The 17,593-nt window shown below is 38.4% G+C and overlaps 1 non-coding gene across 1 annotated transcript; it reads right to left on the minus strand.

Annotated features, from left to right (window-relative positions):
- Positions 1-9,318: 9,318 nt before the first annotated feature.
- Positions 9,319-9,451, minus strand: LOC145521891 (U11 spliceosomal RNA). The gene has a single exon (XR_014065754.1). It is a non-coding gene; the product is annotated as a U11 spliceosomal RNA (small nuclear RNA).
- Between the last annotated feature and the right edge of the window lie 8,142 nt (positions 9,452-17,593).

Here is a 17,593-nt window from a genome sequence, read left to right on the forward strand (position 1 = left end):
TGAGCACCGCAGAATTGATGCTTTTGAACTGTGGTGTTGGAGAAGACTTTTGAGAGTCCCTTGGACTGCAAGGAGATCCAATCAATCCACCCTAAATGAGATCAGTCCTGGGTGTTCATTGGAAGGACTGATGTTGAAGCTGAAACTCCAATACTTTGGCCACCTCACGCGAAGAGTTGACTCATTGGAAAAGACCCTAATGCTGGGTAGGATTGGGGTTAAGAGGAGAAGGGGACGACAGAAGATGAGATGGTTGGATAGCATCACCGACTCGATGGACATGGGTTTGGGTAGACTCCGGGAGTTGGTGATGGACAGAGAGGCCTGGCGTGCTGCAATTCATGGGGTTGCAAAGAGTCGGACACGACTGAGCAACTGACCTGAACTGAACATTATCTTGGCTGATGACATTTGTATCAGAATTGTCAATCACATATCAACCGCATGCTGATCTTTCCTCCTCAGTCCTGATTTGATTGCACATGTCTAATTTGCATTAAATCCCAGTCTGGAACCCAGTGAGGAAACATCACATTTATTTACTGATATCTTGCCTTCCACACTAAAAATATTGTTATTCAGTAGATTCAGTGCTATGCATTTCAAAGAAAAAATCAGAATGCATGCTAAGTTGCTCCAGTCATGTCCACTTCTTTGTGACCCTATGGACAGTAGCCTATCAAGCTGCTCTGTCCATGGGATTCTCCAGGCAAGAATACTGGAGTGGGTTGCCATGCCCTCATCCCAGGGGATCTTCCTTACCCAGGGATTGAGCCTGAGTCTCTTACAGTCTCCTGCATTGGCAGGCAGCTTCTTTACTACTAGCGTCACCTGGGAAGCCCCAAAATTGGAATAGTAGGTATCTAACTTACCCCAGGCAATACTTAACCCACATATGTTATTTATATGCTGACTGCCTTCACACACACTGCCCCCCGAACTGGGGAACACTTTCTCTTCCCCATCTGCCAACTTTGTTGACTCACTCTTTCGGATCCAGTCTTCCCAATGGGGCTCGTCCTGGCCGCATCTGAGCCGTCACCCATGATGAGGTCCTCAGAGCCGTGGTCGAGCACACAGCTTTATAACAAGACTCCTTACAGGCACTATAACATCTGACTTATGTGCTTGCCTCCTCTCAGATACTGTGGATTCTTTGAGAGAGGAGGTGAGGGTTTTCCATTTCTGGAGCCAGAGCATAAAAATGGGGTGGACACAGGGTAAATCCTCAGTTAATGTTCGGAGAATGAAAAAAAAAAAATGTTTTCCTTGCAAAACTTGCAGCCTCCATATAATGATATGATACTGAAGCAAGAAGGTGGGAGCCTTCTGGCCCCTGAGGGACAGGGCTTAGATACCCAGCACTATCCAGGCAGGACACTGTACAAGCACTGGGAAATGATGCCCTGACACTTCAGGATACACCCTGGATGCAGAGCCCTCTGATTAGGATCCTGGCCTCTCCATCAGGAAGTGCCCTCACCGTGATGTCCCACGGCCAAGCAGAGAGCTAATGGGAAGCAACAATTAACAAAGTTCCTTGAAGCAGCTGAAGGCCTGAATATAACAATAAAGATATTGTTAAATTTCTTGTGAAATAAATTTTGGCATACCTTGCAATAGAATATGCAGTTATTTTTAAAAAGTTGAGGCAAATCTGTGAATACAAGAAAAAGATCAGTGGTTTCCAGGGTTTAGGAGGGAGGAAAGGATAAATAGGGGTAGCAGAGAGGATGTTTTAGGAGAAACAGTTCTGTGTGATCCTGTAATGGTGGATACATGTCATTATCCATGCACGCTTAGTCACTTCAGTCATGTCCAATTCTTTGCAATCCTTTGGTCTGTAGCCTACCAGGCTCCTCTGTCCAAGGATTCTCCAGGCAAGAACACTTGAGTGGTTGCCATGCCCTCTTCCAGGGGATCTTCCTGACACAGGGATCAAACCCACATGTCTTATGTCTTCTGCATTGGCAGGCAAGTTCTTTACCACCAGCACCAACTGGGAAGCCTACATGTCACTATATATTTGTTCAAATTCACTATATATTTGGTGTTGAATATACAACACCAAGAGTGAACCCTGAGGTAAACTATGGACTTTGGATGGTTATAATGAATCAGAGTAGCTTCACTGATTATAAAATACTTACCACTTTGGTGAGAGATTTAGATGATGGGAGAGGCTGTGTGTGTGTGTAGAGGCAGGGAGCATATAGGAAATTTCTATACGTTCTGCTTATTTTTACTGTGAACTTAAAATTGCTCTAAAACAGTCGGGATTTTTTGTTATTGGTTAGTTTTTTTTTTTTTATTTTTTTAAGGATAAAGTGGATTTGTTACTGAACTCGGGTTTGGCTGCTTGCATCTCAAAACCCAATACTTGAGAGAGAAGCATTGGTTGGAAAGGAAAGTTTGCTTTATTCAAGTTGCCAACAACTCAGAGAGAAGATGGACTCATGTCCAAGAAGCAATACCAAAGATTCTGCTGGACCACGAAAGCTTTTTGAATGGAGAAAGAGAAGTTAATTATTTGAGGAGGGGTTCAGAATTTGTTATCCTCACTGTGTGCAGGCTGATTGGCTGGTGGTGAGATAAAATGGTGGTGTTTCAGGACTCTCTTTCTCAGCCTGAATTTAACATCCTTCAGCTGGGTGGGAGCCTTCATTCCTGAAAAAGAACTCAAAAGATCATTATACATATTCCTTGAGGGGAGACCAGGACCCTGCTTTATCCCTGCACTTTTGTTCCTTGACTTTTCTCTTTTGTTTTGCATTTCCTCCCTTCCCATGGCCTACGAAAAGAATCATCATGTTAAGCAACCAGAAAAAGGCCTTGGAAAAGGAGCAGAAGCCTAAGAGTCCAGGAATATGTCTAGTGTCAATGTTAGAATTTAAAGTGTAAGTGGGCTCTAGGGCTGAGGAACTGATTACAGATCCACATTTACTAATGTGAAAAGATGCATGTGCTATGTTTTAATAATGCAAAAGCATCATTACCTGTATAAGTTTTTTTTTTTTTTGATCCTTTCTTCATGGATTCAATTGTTTCCTAGTAAAATTTAGTAATATGTTTTCAAGTGTGAAAGAATTTCAATTTAAAATAGAACTGGAGGATATAAAGTAGAGAATCTCATAAATGTGCCCCCAGGAAAAATCAAGGATTGAGAAACTGCTTTCCCAGTAATGCCTGATTTACAGAAAACTGATAGTGTTGGAATTTGGGGGGACTGAACAGAGGTAGTCATATTCAACCTTGGGCTGTTTTGCCAAACCCACGAATAGAATGACCCAGGTGAGTTGGTCTCACAAAGTGGACTGAACTGAACTTTGTGACTGGACTGATTTTGTCTGTTTGGAAAAATTTCAGGGATGGTTTCCATTTGTTTTAGATTTGAACCAACTTTAACTGAACTCTCTCCCTTTTCCCTTCCCTGCCCATGAGTATAAACTGCTCCAAGCCCTCATCTGTAGCTTGCTACAGTTTTCTTGTCCTGAATTAATCTGCTATTCTCAAATATTAGTTTCTTTTGAGCTTGCCTCAGTTTACCTCTTTATTTAGGTCAACAAGCTATTTTAATTAAAAAAAAATCTGGCTTTAAAAAGAACTGAGTTGATATAATTGTATAAATTAAATACATGATGACACATATGCTGGCAAACAATATTTTGTTTTGGAAAGTAAGAACTTTAAGTGGGAAGTCAAAGCAAGTGTGTAAAAATCTTGCAATCTTAACTTTAAATTAGCTGTATCAGGAACATTAGTGTTTGTTTTCTCACTGTAACAATTTTGTATCTATTTCCTGGTTTAACCACTGAAAAGTTCCAGGAGCAGTGAAAATCCAGTAGCACTGAGCATACCTACTACCCAAAGTGTGATCGCCAAATATCCATTACCAAGGAATCCAACAAAGCCTCCTTAAGAAAAAGGCTGATTGCAGCACAATGTTAAAAAACGTGGAAGATAAGTCTGGGACTACATATTATATTAGAAAGAGATGAAAGCTCACTAGAGTCAGGGTAAAAGGACCCAGAACTTTATCAAAAACTAATAATAATAGGAAAAGGCCAAGTGCTTACTTTGCTTCTCTGATATGAAATGTAGCTCAATGTAAACAAACAACTATTTAATTATATGCTTTTATAAACATTTAATAAACTTAAATTTGAATTATCATTATTAATTCATTTTTTTTCACACATCTATTTACTGAAATACTTGAGAAGAAAGGCAAGTCAGTAGTATGCCTGTTTTTCCACAAAAGGAATAAGATTTCTTGGAGAAATTTGCAGGAAGTGTGCAAATGTATACAATTTTCCATTCAGGGCTTGGGCAAGAAATGTGAACTTAGAATATCATATTCTGCCAGAAACCAAGGAAGTGTTCAAAGACAAATGGGGTCATGACAAGATAATATATTAACTTGATCAGATTCTTACTGCTAAAAATGTTATACCTTAATCAATAAGAATAAAGTCATGACTGTAGACTGAAAACTGATCATGTATAAAATCTATGATTACTTTTGCTTTCATCTTGAATATTTAAAGAGTGTGGAAAATTGTCATTTCCATCATCACAATGGGAAAATTCTAGACAAACTGAAAGTCAGCAGCTTTCTTAGTCCACATGAGAGAACTAAGGTTGCAGGTCAAACTACTACCCTGAATTTGAAGAGAGATCCAGAAAGTTAGAGCAACTGAGATCTACTTATCAAGAGCAGACATGCTATAACCATCAGCTGCTAGCACTTAACATGGTAATTTTGACACATTACTGAAGGTTTAATGTGAACTAGTGTGAGAATGAGAAAAACGCAGGGCTACAGTCTTAAGGGGTGCTCTGCTTTCATGGGATTTCACTCCAGGAACCCCTAAGAAAGATCCCAGTGTGGCCCTGGCTCAGAGAGAAGAGTAACTATTGTGAAATGCCTCAAAACCTTCTTCATAAAAAAGGCCTACTTTCCAAGGGAGAGAACTTCACCAGAGTCACCTTTATTTTAGCTAGAGAAAGGGAATTCCTCCCACACCAGTCACCCTTCAATATTCCTGTCTCACCCAAGAGGGAAAAATATAGTCAACAGGAGAGAAAGATAAAGGATATAGATTGGCAATGCCGTACCCAGAAAGAAGAGGATGGCGTGAAGGGGGAAAGTTGTACCACGGGAGGAGGGATGTAAATGCTTATGAAGGCCATAGCCCTGAGACACAGACCCACAAAAAGACTGAGACTTGATCAGAACAGCATAGAATGCTCCCCAAAACCCACACTTCACCACCACATGGACCAGGCTCCAGGATAACAACAGGACATTGTAGTTGAGCTGCAAGATTCAGGCTCTATCTAAGCAGGAAAACGTAGAGACCAAAGTCCAGAAGAGAGAAGTTTCTGACCTGCAGCTACGGCAAACAGTAAGCCCAGCTATCAGCCAGGTGAACAAAGATTCTCACAGTAAGGCTTATCTGTCTCTGTTCACATGACCTGAAATAACATGTCTTGATTTCAACAAAAAAATAATAAGATACACAAAGACAAGAAGCAACACCACTTTGTGAAGAAATAAGCCAATCATTAGAAACAAAACTCAGATATAACACAGATGTTGAGATTACCAGTCGGGGAATTTAAAACAACTCATGATTCATATCTTAATGACTGTAACTAAAACATAAAACAGATAAGAACTGATACCAAATGTAAACAGAGAGATGGGAACTAAGAAAGAACTGAAAGGAAATGCTAGAAGTAAATGGTATGGTAATGAAAACAAAATGTGTCTTTGATTGGTTAATCATGCCCACTCTGATGGGGCATGCCAAAGAGTCATAGGAGCAAAACAAAGGGTCTCCCAATGGCCAAGCCTGGAACAATTTGAGCAATAAAAAAAATAGTGTTGGATTATAACCCAAAGTTTAAAACAAGTGTTTCAACCCATACTGCTTAAATATATGTTAAGGGTTGAACACATAAATAAATGGAGAAAAGAGAAAAATCTCTCTAACAGAATAAATACAAATAATTTAAATAGATAATGTTCCACTCCTCAAGTTCAGCCTGTGTGTAATAACTTTCTTCTTCTACTTTTCAGTGGAGAATCCTGAGAAACTCTACCTCAGCTGGGTGATCAAAGTCAACATCCACAGTATCCGTCACGCTGATGGCATGTACTCTTGCTACGAGGTGATTAAAATGACACTACCTCTGCAGTCTTCCTTCCAAAAATACATAACTTTGGTCTAATCATGAGAAGAGTATGAGATAAAATCCAATTGAGGAGTATTTTATAAAACACCTAACTAGTACTCCTTAGAACTGTGAAGGTCATGAAAAGCAGAGAAAATCTGAGAAATTATCATAGTCAAGAGTGGCTAGGGACACATGACAATTAAAAGTAAGTATTTTGGATGAGATTCTGGAACAGAAAATGGGCATTAAATCTAAAAAATAGAGAAATGTAAACATAATATGAACTTAATAGTAATATACCAATATTGTTTCATTCATTGTGACAAACTTATCATCTTGATGGAAGATGTCAACAGAAGGGAAACAAATAATGTATCATATACATTATCAATGATTTAACTGATATCAGTTATCATTACCTGGGGATCATAGGCCTATTTTCAAAAATAATTCAAAAGGACAATATATTCGAAAGAACTTGAACTGCATCATACTGAAAACTTCTTTTTTCTTTTACCTCTATATTTTCAGCATATCATCTCTCTCTCTCCATTTCCTCCTCCTCCTTCCCTCCCTCCCACTTATCTTTCCTTCCTTTCTTTCTTCCTTTTTCTCTTCTTTCCTTCTTTAATTCCTTCAGGTGGGGTATATAGGTATTCTCTTCACCATCTATGATGGTCACATTTATTGTCAATTTGAGATGCTAGACTATTCAATCAAACACTAAGGTAGGTGTTGCTGTGAAGTTGTTTTTTCAATGTGGAAAACATTTGCAATCAACTGCCTTTCAGTTGAAGATTATTTTCCATAATGCAGGTAGACTTTATTCAGTCAGTGGAAAGGCCTTAAAAGCAAAACTGTAGCCTCTCTCAACCCTGAACTCTCCAGTCTAAATTAGATCAAAAGATTCCTAGTTCTAATCTGAGAATGGTATAATTTTATCCCACACCTGATGCAAACTAAATTTTTCTGAGCAAAAGTGAATTAAAAAACAAAAAGCAAAATTAGTGTTTCCTGAGGAAATTCTGCCCCAAGACTGAAGCATCACCTTCTGTCTGGGATTCTAGCCTGCTGGTCTGTCCTACAGATTTTGGACTTGCCAGCCCCACAATGACATGAACCAATTTCTTGAAATAATTCTCTATAAATAGGGAGATAGGTAGATGATCCTATAGATGTAGATGATATAGATAAAGATGTAAATACAGATCCTACCAACTCCGTTTTTTGAAGATAGACTATCTTCACAACTTTCCTACCTCAATTTATTCTAAAATAAAAAAGCATAATTTAAAAAGCTATTATTTCAAAATGATATTTAAAAAGATTGTATTGGTAACTATTGGTAATTGCTAAGACTCACTGTTCTAAAACTTCAAAAACAATTGGAAAGAATTAAACATATTTTTCTGTTTTTTAGAGTAGCCAACAATTACATAATAAAAGGTTCTTTCTATATAAATTATTTCCAGCTCATAAATGAAGAGGAAATAATGGAATTAAAAAACCATCATTTTGTAAACTCCAAAGGATCAAAATCACCCAAAGATTTGTTGGTGTGACGTTTTTTTTGGATGGATCACACTGACACAACCTGAATGTTGCAGAGAATGTTAGCACCACTAGGAGAAGGGGAGGACAGAGGATGAGATGGTTGGATGGCATCACCAACGCCATGGACATGAGTTTGAGTAGGCTCCGGGAGTTGGTGATAGACAGGGAAGCCTGGTGTGCTGCAGTCCATGGGATCGCAAAGAGTTGGACACAACTGAGAGACTGAATTGAATTGAGTTAAATTTCTCATAAAAATAGGAAATTTACAATACCATGTACGATGTCTTATTGAAAAAAGTTTACTTGAATTATAACTGCACCTCACTACCAGTGTATAGGATACACACTGAGAAAGAGAAATATGTTAAATGATGCCACAAATAATTCATTGTGATATGCTGTGCTTAGTCACTCAGTCGTGTCCGAATCTTTGTGACACCATGGCTCCTTTGTCCGTGGGGATTCTCCAGGCAAGAATACTGGAATGGTTTGCCATGTGCTCCTCCAGGGGATCTTCCGAACCCAGGGATTGAACCCAGGTCTCCTGCATTATAGATGGATTCTTTACCATCTGAGCCACCAGGGAAGCTCAAGAATACTGGAGTGGATAGCCTATCCCTTCTCCAGGGGATCTTCCCAACCCAGGAATCAAACCAGGGTCTCCCACATTGCCAGCAAATTCTTTACAAGCTGAGCTACCAGGGAAGCCCAAAGAACTCATTAACCAGATGCAAAATGTGAGAATTCTACAGAATAAATAATGGATTCTTTCCTAACCCTTCAGAAACAGCCAATGGGAAAATCAGAGAAGACGTAAGAACCAAATACAATTTATGGATATTGTTTGAATTCTGATTCAAACAATCTCACAGTGAAAAACTGGTTTTGAGATAATCAGGGAAATCTGAGTATGAAATATTGGTGTGAAATAGTACTTTATTTTAATTTTAGATGTGTTAATAGCATGATGAATGTGTAAAAAGAAAGTGTATGTTAGCAGTGCATTATAATGTATTTAGAGGTGAAATGGCATAGTGCCCGGCATTTTGCCCTGAAAAAAAAATCCCAAAAATTGTAAAATGGAAGTGGGGAGATTAGTGAAACAAAACTGTTCATAAGTTGGCAATTGCTGAAGATGAATATTGAGTAAAAGGGATTTATTTTACCATAATATCAGCTTTTGGTATGTTTGAAATTTTCCATATTAAGAAATCTTTAAAAATGTTTCTAAAAATGTTTAATTTTGATAATGTTACATTTTCTAAAAAACTGAAGAAAACAGTAAAATTAAATTAATATTGAGACAGCTTACTTTTATGAAATGAAAATTTTTTCCCAAAAAATTCTGGACTATGAAAATGCAGTGATCATCCTCTAAAGTTACACAGCTTTAAAATAAATAATATAAACACAAAGAGAAGCAATGGATGAAAATAACAAAGGAAAGAAGAAAAGCAGAAGAATGAAGGAGAGGAAATAAATGTTATTAGTTGATAAATTTTTATTTTTAAAAAATATTGCTTCAGGAGTAAGCATTATACCTATTTTTTTTATTTTTATTTTTTTTTTTTGTGGAAGAGGTGGGGTACCAGGACCGATGATTACCAGCAGCCTAAGTACAAAAAAATTATGCTTCTGAAATTTCTTGATATCAGTTCCTTAGGAAGGACAAACTGCCCTATGTGTGGCACTCATAACAGAAGCCCCCCTTTTTAATATCTATTTTTTAAATCTTCAAAAACTGTTATTTTGCCTAATAGCATCTTAGCAAGAGATTCTTGAAAAACTGTAATTTGACCATCTTCTTATTAAATATTTATAATGCAAGACAAGCAAGTGGCTTAATGACAAAGAAGAGCAGGACCCTGTGGGGCCCTTCCAGATACAAAAGCTCCTTCTTGTCTCCTCTTTCTTGTTTTTAGATAAAAGCTTTAGTCTCCAAGGCCTTCTCTGCGTTCCAAAGAGCAAACGCATGCAGTTATTAATTAGAGGAATAAGAAAATGAAAAGACAAAGGAGAAGCGGTTAAACAACAAAAGTAATTATGATAGTTCAGTCATAGAGTCCTAAATTTAATAAAGACATAAAAATGATCCACATCAAAAAATCTAAAACAAAGAAAAATAGCAACAAAAAACCCCAGAGTCCCAGTTCCCCCTCAAGTAATATACATAACAATTTGACACAGATCTTTGAGTTATTCTGCAGTAACTAAGAATCCCTGGTCCTAATTTACTCAGACTGGTAGATGATGGTGACTACATGCTGAACAGAAGCATGTGAACTCCAGACTGCAACCAGAAGTTTGATGATCAAGATTCTTGAAACACCATTCTTTTACCTCACCATCAACCAATCAAAAGAAAGTCATGCACCATGCAGCCCTCACCCCAAATGCTGCCTTTAAAAACCTTTCCTTGAAAACTTTCAGGGAGTTCAGGTTTTTGAGCATAAGCCACCCATACTCTTTGCTTTGTGCCTGAAATAAGTACCGTATTTTTCTTCACCACATCCTGGTTTCAGTAAATTGGTTTTGCTTCATGGCAAACCCAAGTTCCGTTCAGTAATGAAGCTAAGAATAATTACACTGTGTACCCTAAACATAATTGAAGTTGCATAAATAGTTTCAAATAATGCATTAAGAAAGTAGTTTTCACAAGTTTGTCTCTGACTTGAATGGTGCTGGAATTTAATACAAGGCATAGAAGGAAACAGATTTTTTATTCTTTGAGGGAGAAGAAAGACAGTCAAGCACCATGTAGAAGTCCTGTATCCATTTGTCTTCTGAGAGTCAGTTTATTAGCAAGCATTCTGACAGCACTGAGACCTTCTGAAAGTTAAAGTGACAAATAAACAGAGGGAAAAATTAATGATTAAACAGAAGAGAAATATGCTAGAAAATTTGTTGCCAATATGAAATAATTAAGTATGTTATATTTGCAAAAGAATTTTGTTTTTTAATTTTTAGTTTCACTTCAAATTTTAGTACGGGAATTTAAATAGATTTCAGTATATTATATGGTCCTTGAAATGCACTATCAGACCACCTGACCTGTCTCTTGAGAAACCTGTATGCAGGTCAGGAAGCAACAGTTAGAACCGGACATGGAACAACAGACTGGTTCCAAATAGGAAAAGGAGTACGTCAAGGCTACATATTGTCACCCTGCTTATTTAACTTATATGCAGAGTACATCATGAGAAACGCTGGGCTAGAAGAAGCACAAGCTGGAATCAAGATTGCTGGGAGAAATATCAATAACCTCAGAAATGCATTTGACACCACCCTTATGGCAGAAAGTGAAGAAGAACTAAAGAGCCTCTTGATGAAAGTGAAAGAGGAGAGTGAAAAAGTTGGCTTAAAGCTCAACATTCAGAAAACTAAGATCATAGAATCTGGTTCCATCACTTCATGGCAAATAGATGGGGAAACAGTGGAAATAGTGACTGACTTTATTTTGGGGGGCTCCAAAATCACTGCAGATGGTGATTGCAGCCATGAAATTAAAAGACACTTACTCCTTGGAAGGAAAGTTATGACCAACCTAGACAGCATATTAAAAAGCAGAGACATTACTTTACCAACAAAGTTCTGTCTAGTCAAAGCTATGGTTTTTCCAGTAGTCATGTATGGATGTGAGAGTTGGACTATAAAGAAAGCTGAGCGTCAAAGAATTGATGCTTTTGAACTGTGGTGTTGGAGAAGACTCTTGAGAGTCCCTTGGACTGCAAGGAGATCCAACCAGTCCATCCTAAAGGAGATCAGTCCTGGGTGTTCATTGGAAGGACTGATGTTGAAGCTGAAACTCCAATACTTTGGCCACCTGATGCAAAGAGCTGACTCATTTGAAAAGACCCTGTTGCTGGGAAAGATTAGGGCAGGAGGAGAAGGGATTGACGGAGGATGAGATGGTTGGATGGCATCACCGACTCAATGGACATGGGTTTGGGTAAACTCAAGAGTTGGTGATGGACAGGGAGGCCTGGCGTGCTGTGGTTCATGGGGTCGCAAAGATTCGGACATGACTGAGTGACTGAACTGAAATGGTCTATAAATTTATTGCAATTTTCTTTGTTGTCTTTTTTTCTTTCTCTTGGACATAACTTTAAACATTATACTTCACTTCTTTTGTGATTTATTAGCTTTCTACTGAAGGATTACCTCCTTGGTCAAACTTTCATCAGGCTTCTCTGAATTCTTCTTTTAGCTATTCATTGTCCTTGGCCTGCCAAGCCTGGTTTTAGCAAAGACTTCTGCTTTCAGTTTATTGAGAATCCCCCAACCCTCTATATCCAGTCAAGCTCCTCTTCCCCTTCATCTTTGATTAGTAACTAAGTTCCTTTCCTCTTTGCAATTGTCCATCCTCTCCTTTATTCTGCCCACTGGCGATAAACCCCCACTTATGCCAGTTGTATTTGGAATTAAGGTCAATCGCTCTTCTTTATCACAATAGTCTTTCCTCCATTGCCATAATCTTGAATAAAGTCTTCCTTGCCATTTTAAATAAACGTTAGAATTTCTCTTATTATACTATACCCAATCTTAACCTTACTATTTTTCTGGTGGCACTTGGAAAAACTTTAGGAAACAAATAAATATACTTTCGTAGATGTATATATCTTCAAATTTTCAAATACTTTTAAGTTGAAATAAGAATAATAGCACATTTTTTTTCTTGTATTATAACTTTTACAATCATCAGGAAGGAAAAGTTATGAAAGATTGAAATAGGAAAAAAGAAAAAAAACTCAGTAAAGATTCTGCCAAGGCATCTATTTCAGCTGTCTCTTCCTTTAATGGTCTATGAACTGTTTTACAGCTCTGTAAGTTATAGAAAACTGACAATAATGTAAATGATTCTTGTTTATAGAAACACAAATGAATTAGGCCCAGTGTGTCGCAATTGATTATTGACCTGTGAACAGATCTGTTTTGCATCAATTTGTAACTTGATTTCAGAATTACTTTATTCCCTGTATATATGTGTGTGTTTTGAATTCTCTTTTGAACTTGTTATGATGTATTACAGATGCTCTCATTAATTATGAGTTATAATTTTTGACATATGTTCCATATGGTAGTCACAAATTTCCTTTAAAAACTTACCCTTTAACACAATGTTGGAATTTATAGTAGTTGTTAACCTTTTGAATTATATTTCCCACAGCTTAGTCATTTTTCTACATGTAAGTGTTTAATGCCTTATACCAGACATTTTTCCTGGCTTCTAGTTTGAACTTTTGCTTGGCTAAATTCCACTTTTATCTGGTTCTTTTTCAGGAAATGCTTATGGGTATCATAAGTTTCTCTATGTTTGAGAAGGTCTGACTGCTCTCTTCACCCTTGAATGACAAAGTCACAAGAAGAACATTATGGACTCGAATTGCTGTAGTCAGTTTGTTTCCTACTCTTTATTTATAATGATTATTTACATTCTTTTTCTATAGCAATAATTCAGTACTAAGCTATTATCCTTTTTTGCTGGGTTTATTTTCTCTTTTTATTTAGTAGTATATTGATTTTATTTGTAATTTTCTGTCTATAATCTCTCCCTTTAGCTATTTTTATTTTAATGCCCTTCATTTAAAATCCATTAAAATAAACCCAATATTAATATGTTTTTCTGTGTACAGTAAAATATTAGTGCTTCATATTTCCTGGGATTAAGTTTTTTTTTTCCTAATTAGATGCTTTATCTTTCTTTTGCCTGCCAGCTTCTTTTTTCCTCCCTTCCTTTCCTTCTTCTCTCCCTTCTTGTGCAAACATTCCCATCCCCTCTGTTCCCTGCCCTTTTTTTGTATTTTTACCTGGAGGATAATCACTTTACAATATTGTGTCGGTTTCTGCCATACATCAACATGGAACAACCATAGGTGTACATATGCCCCCTCTCTCTTGAACCTCCGTCCCACCTCCCACCCCATCCTACCCCTCCAGGTTGTCACAGAGCACTGAATTTGAAGTCCCTGCATCATACAGGAAATTCACACTGGTTATTTTTACATATGGTAATGTATATGTTTCAATGTTATTCTTTCAGTTCTTCCCTCTCTCTCCTTCCCCCCACTGTGTCCTCAAGTCTGTTCTCTATGTCTGCATCTTCATCGCTGCCCTGTAAACAGGTTCATCAGTACCATCTATCTAGATTCCAATATATGAATTAATACATGATATGTTTTTCTCTTTCTGACTTACTTCACTCTGTATAATAGGGTCAAATTTCTTCCAACTCATTAGAACTCACTCAAATACATTCCTTTTTATGGATGAGTAATTTCCCACTGTTTCCTCCCATTTTATGTATCAATTGCTTCGTAATTGCTGCATAAACCTCATGCTGTTAGAAGTGGATAAGTCTGTCCAGAACTTTACTTGTACTGATATGGCAAATTCTCCTTGACTTTCCTTTCAAGATTCATGGGCATGCTTCACCTCTTCTATGAAGTGGTATGATGGCTATTTGTTCAGGGCTTGATGTTTCAGGGGTATGAAGGTACAGGGCTCAGAGAGGACTACATATAGTGATGGCTGGCAGTCCTAGACTCTGCCCTCTTTTTTGTAATTATCTTGAATACCTTAAATTAAAGGGAACACATCCTATTCTATGATGTCTTGGAGTCCATTATTTGACATTTGACTTGACTGTACACCATTTCTGGGTTTTGTCCCACTTCAGGGGTTGGAGCCCTGTCCCTGTAGCCTCCATCCAACTGAATGGGACTGGTCCCTGCCCTCATCTGGCTGTCTCACTCCCATGGTGATAGCCCTTCCTGCAAGCAGAAATGGGCTAACTAGAAAGTGTTTGGGCCTCTCTGAGACATGGTATGTGTTTCTCACTTATGTTCCACTTGCCTAGTTTTCCATTTATTGGTCAAAATAATTAAGCCCTTCCTTTTTCCCTCCCCCTTGAGAAAATCATCGGCATGAAATCTCTGTGAGTGCCTGGGAGATTTTTGTTGCTGTTCTTGCAGAATGAGAAAGGTGTAAAAACCTTCAACATTCCTTTTCTTTCTACTTCTCCCTAACCTAGGGCTCGTGATGAGATTGTCTGGACCTTCCTCAGCTCTCTCCAAGGTGCCTCCATGAGACACAGAGTAAAAAACTATGTGGAGAGGTACCACGCTGAGTTTTGAGGATTTCTGGACAATCTTTTTTTCTTGCTTAATTGTAAGCCACCAACCATCAAACCATTTAATTTAAATTTGAGCAAGTGTACTTTTCACTGCTTCTCCTCATGGGGTCTCTCCTTCCCTCCTCTTTCCATCATAATTGATTTTTTTTTTTTTTTGTCCACATTGTTTGGTTCTGAGGTGGGAAGGTTTTCATACTCAGCTTCACTTTACTTACTTAATCCCCAAATCCACAATGCTTTCATGAATTCCTCTGGCTACAAGGCTTGGTGGCAATTTTAAGACATCTACAGACGTTAAAATGCATACAACAGCTTGGTGCCTTCCATGTGGCCCAAAGGCACTTTTAAAAAGCAGACTGTGAGCATGTTTATTTCCAGCCATCTTTGGAGAAGCAATGACGGTTTTGAAATGTCACTTTTAGATTTTTAGAATGTATGTTCTAAAAAAAAAAAAAGCAAAAATTTTCCCCTCTATTCAGTGTTACCTGGAAGTCAAAAATTAGAGTTTTAGAAAAACTGGGAATGGCTAAGGCACTTTTGAGTTCAAGCTTAATCTTCCAATAACACAACCTGACAATGACCACTGCCCCTTTCCTTGACCTGTTGGCCATGAGTGAATTTATAGCCATTGAAAGAGGTACAAGAAGGTGTGCATATGCCCATGCTAAGTTGTTTCATTCGTGTCTGACTCTTTGCGACCCTATGGAATGTAGCCTGCCAGGCTCCTCTGTTCTTGGGATTCTCCAGGCAAGAATACTGAACTGGGTTGCCATGCCCTCTTCCACGGGATCTTCCCGACCCAGGGATTGAACCCACATCTCCTGCGGCTCCTGCATTGCAGGCGGATTCTTTACTACTGAGCCATGGAAAAAGCCCACAAGAACACATGGGGAGAATCATTGGGATGCTCCTGGTTGCAGGAGCAAGAGTGTGGCCTTCCTCACTTAAACAGAAAGAAGACACTAATTAAGAACATAGACCTTATGTTCAAACAAGCAGTGGCTTCTCTTTCCCTAATCCCTTGGCCTTGCCATCATAGAAAGTTATAAAATATTATGTTTTAAGTTATCACTTTATTATTATTTTATTACATACAATGATACTATTACACATTACATGTTTCTTATGTGCCAGGCAGTATTTCAGATACTTTATCAATACAGTCTTATGTAATTCCCAGAACAGCCCTAAGATAAGTATATGGATTTGGTTGTGAGAAACTGAGACATTGAGCAATTAAGTCATCTGTCTCTGTTCACATTGCTAATGTAGAAGCTGGATTTAAACCTTTGCTGACTCCACAGGACACAGTCTCCCTCTCTCGAATGTATTCTTACAGAAGGCATAGCTCCTTGCATGGTGCTAAGCAGATCATGCAGGGAAAGCAAGTGGAGTACAAGAGAATCTGAAAGACCTTTTGGGGGTTCTAGCCCTGTAGCCACTAGCATCATAGGACTGAGACCTTCACAACTTCTTTGAACCCGTTTTCTATTGACTATAAAATGGCCCAATACTATCCACTCTGCAGAGTAGTGCTAGGAATTCCAGGGATGATCTTTGTGGGGTGTCTAACTGTGCCCTGCATCTCCTAAGTATTTGGTTATTGACTGACCCTTGGTGTAGAATTGACATTGTCTACCTTTTGTAAATACATACATACCCAAAGAAACAAGTCTTACATATACTTCCCATATGCTATACAATGAAAGATGAGCAGTTGTATAAATACTGACAGTAGAAAATAATTTAATATATGTTTTCAGAATTAAGCTGGTGGCTTATTGATATTCAGAAAGTAAAGATACACTAACACCTTCACATTGCATGACCTAAAAAATGAGTCATCCATCCACAACTCTGGTAATTATTTTAACCAATTGTAGTCCCTTCCTCTGGCCACATTTCTAGCTAGTGAGAACAGAGGACCTGTTCCCAGAGAGAATGAGTCACCTGTAGGGACTGTGAAATTTGCCTCCAGCTGCTCCTTCTTTTGTGCAGATGGGAGAACTGGCATTTGAGTCTGTGTCCTGTGGGCCCCACTTATTGAGTCTTCTTTGTAAATGGGAAAGAAAACGACAGTTATCTTGGCCACAGAGAACAAATATGAAGTAGTCTGTTATGAGATAAAGTGTGTCAAAAGATGTTGAAATTCTAACCCCAGTACCTGTGAATGTGACGTTATTTTCAAATAAAGTCTTTGCTGATGTAGTCAAGATCAGGTCATTAAGGTGTATCCTAATCCAATATGACTGGTGTTCCCTAAAAAAAGGGTAAATTTGGTCACAGAGATAGACATACGGGGGGAATGCTATGGGGAGGGGAATGCAGAGATCAGGGTGATGCTTCTGTAAACCAATGGATACTGAAAATTGTCAGAAACCACCAGGGACTTGGAAAGAGGCCCAGGACAGTTTGTCCCTCAAAGACCTTGGAGTCTGAGGAACAACCAATCCTGCTGACACCTTGATTTCAGAGTTCCAGCCTCCAGAACGGAGAGACACTACATTTCTGTTGTCTAACTGCCCAGTTTTTAATACTTTATTAGGCAGCCCCACGCCACCAGCACGTGGTCCTCAACAATGAGCCAAATTTCCCTTCAGCTCATCTCAAGGTCAGAAGAACTAAAATGCTGTGCCCGACTCAGAATCTCAGAAGACATGAAGTTTGGGAGTTTCAGGTGGAGGCCTGGAAATACAGCTGGAGAGCATGGGATAGAACAGTGAG

Source organism: Giraffa tippelskirchi, chromosome 1, assembly GCF_054371585.1.
Source record: "Giraffa tippelskirchi isolate mGirTip1 chromosome 1, T2T-mGirTip1v1.2.pri, whole genome shotgun sequence".
In the NCBI taxonomy this organism is placed as follows: Eukaryota; Metazoa; Chordata; class Mammalia; order Artiodactyla; family Giraffidae; genus Giraffa; species Giraffa tippelskirchi.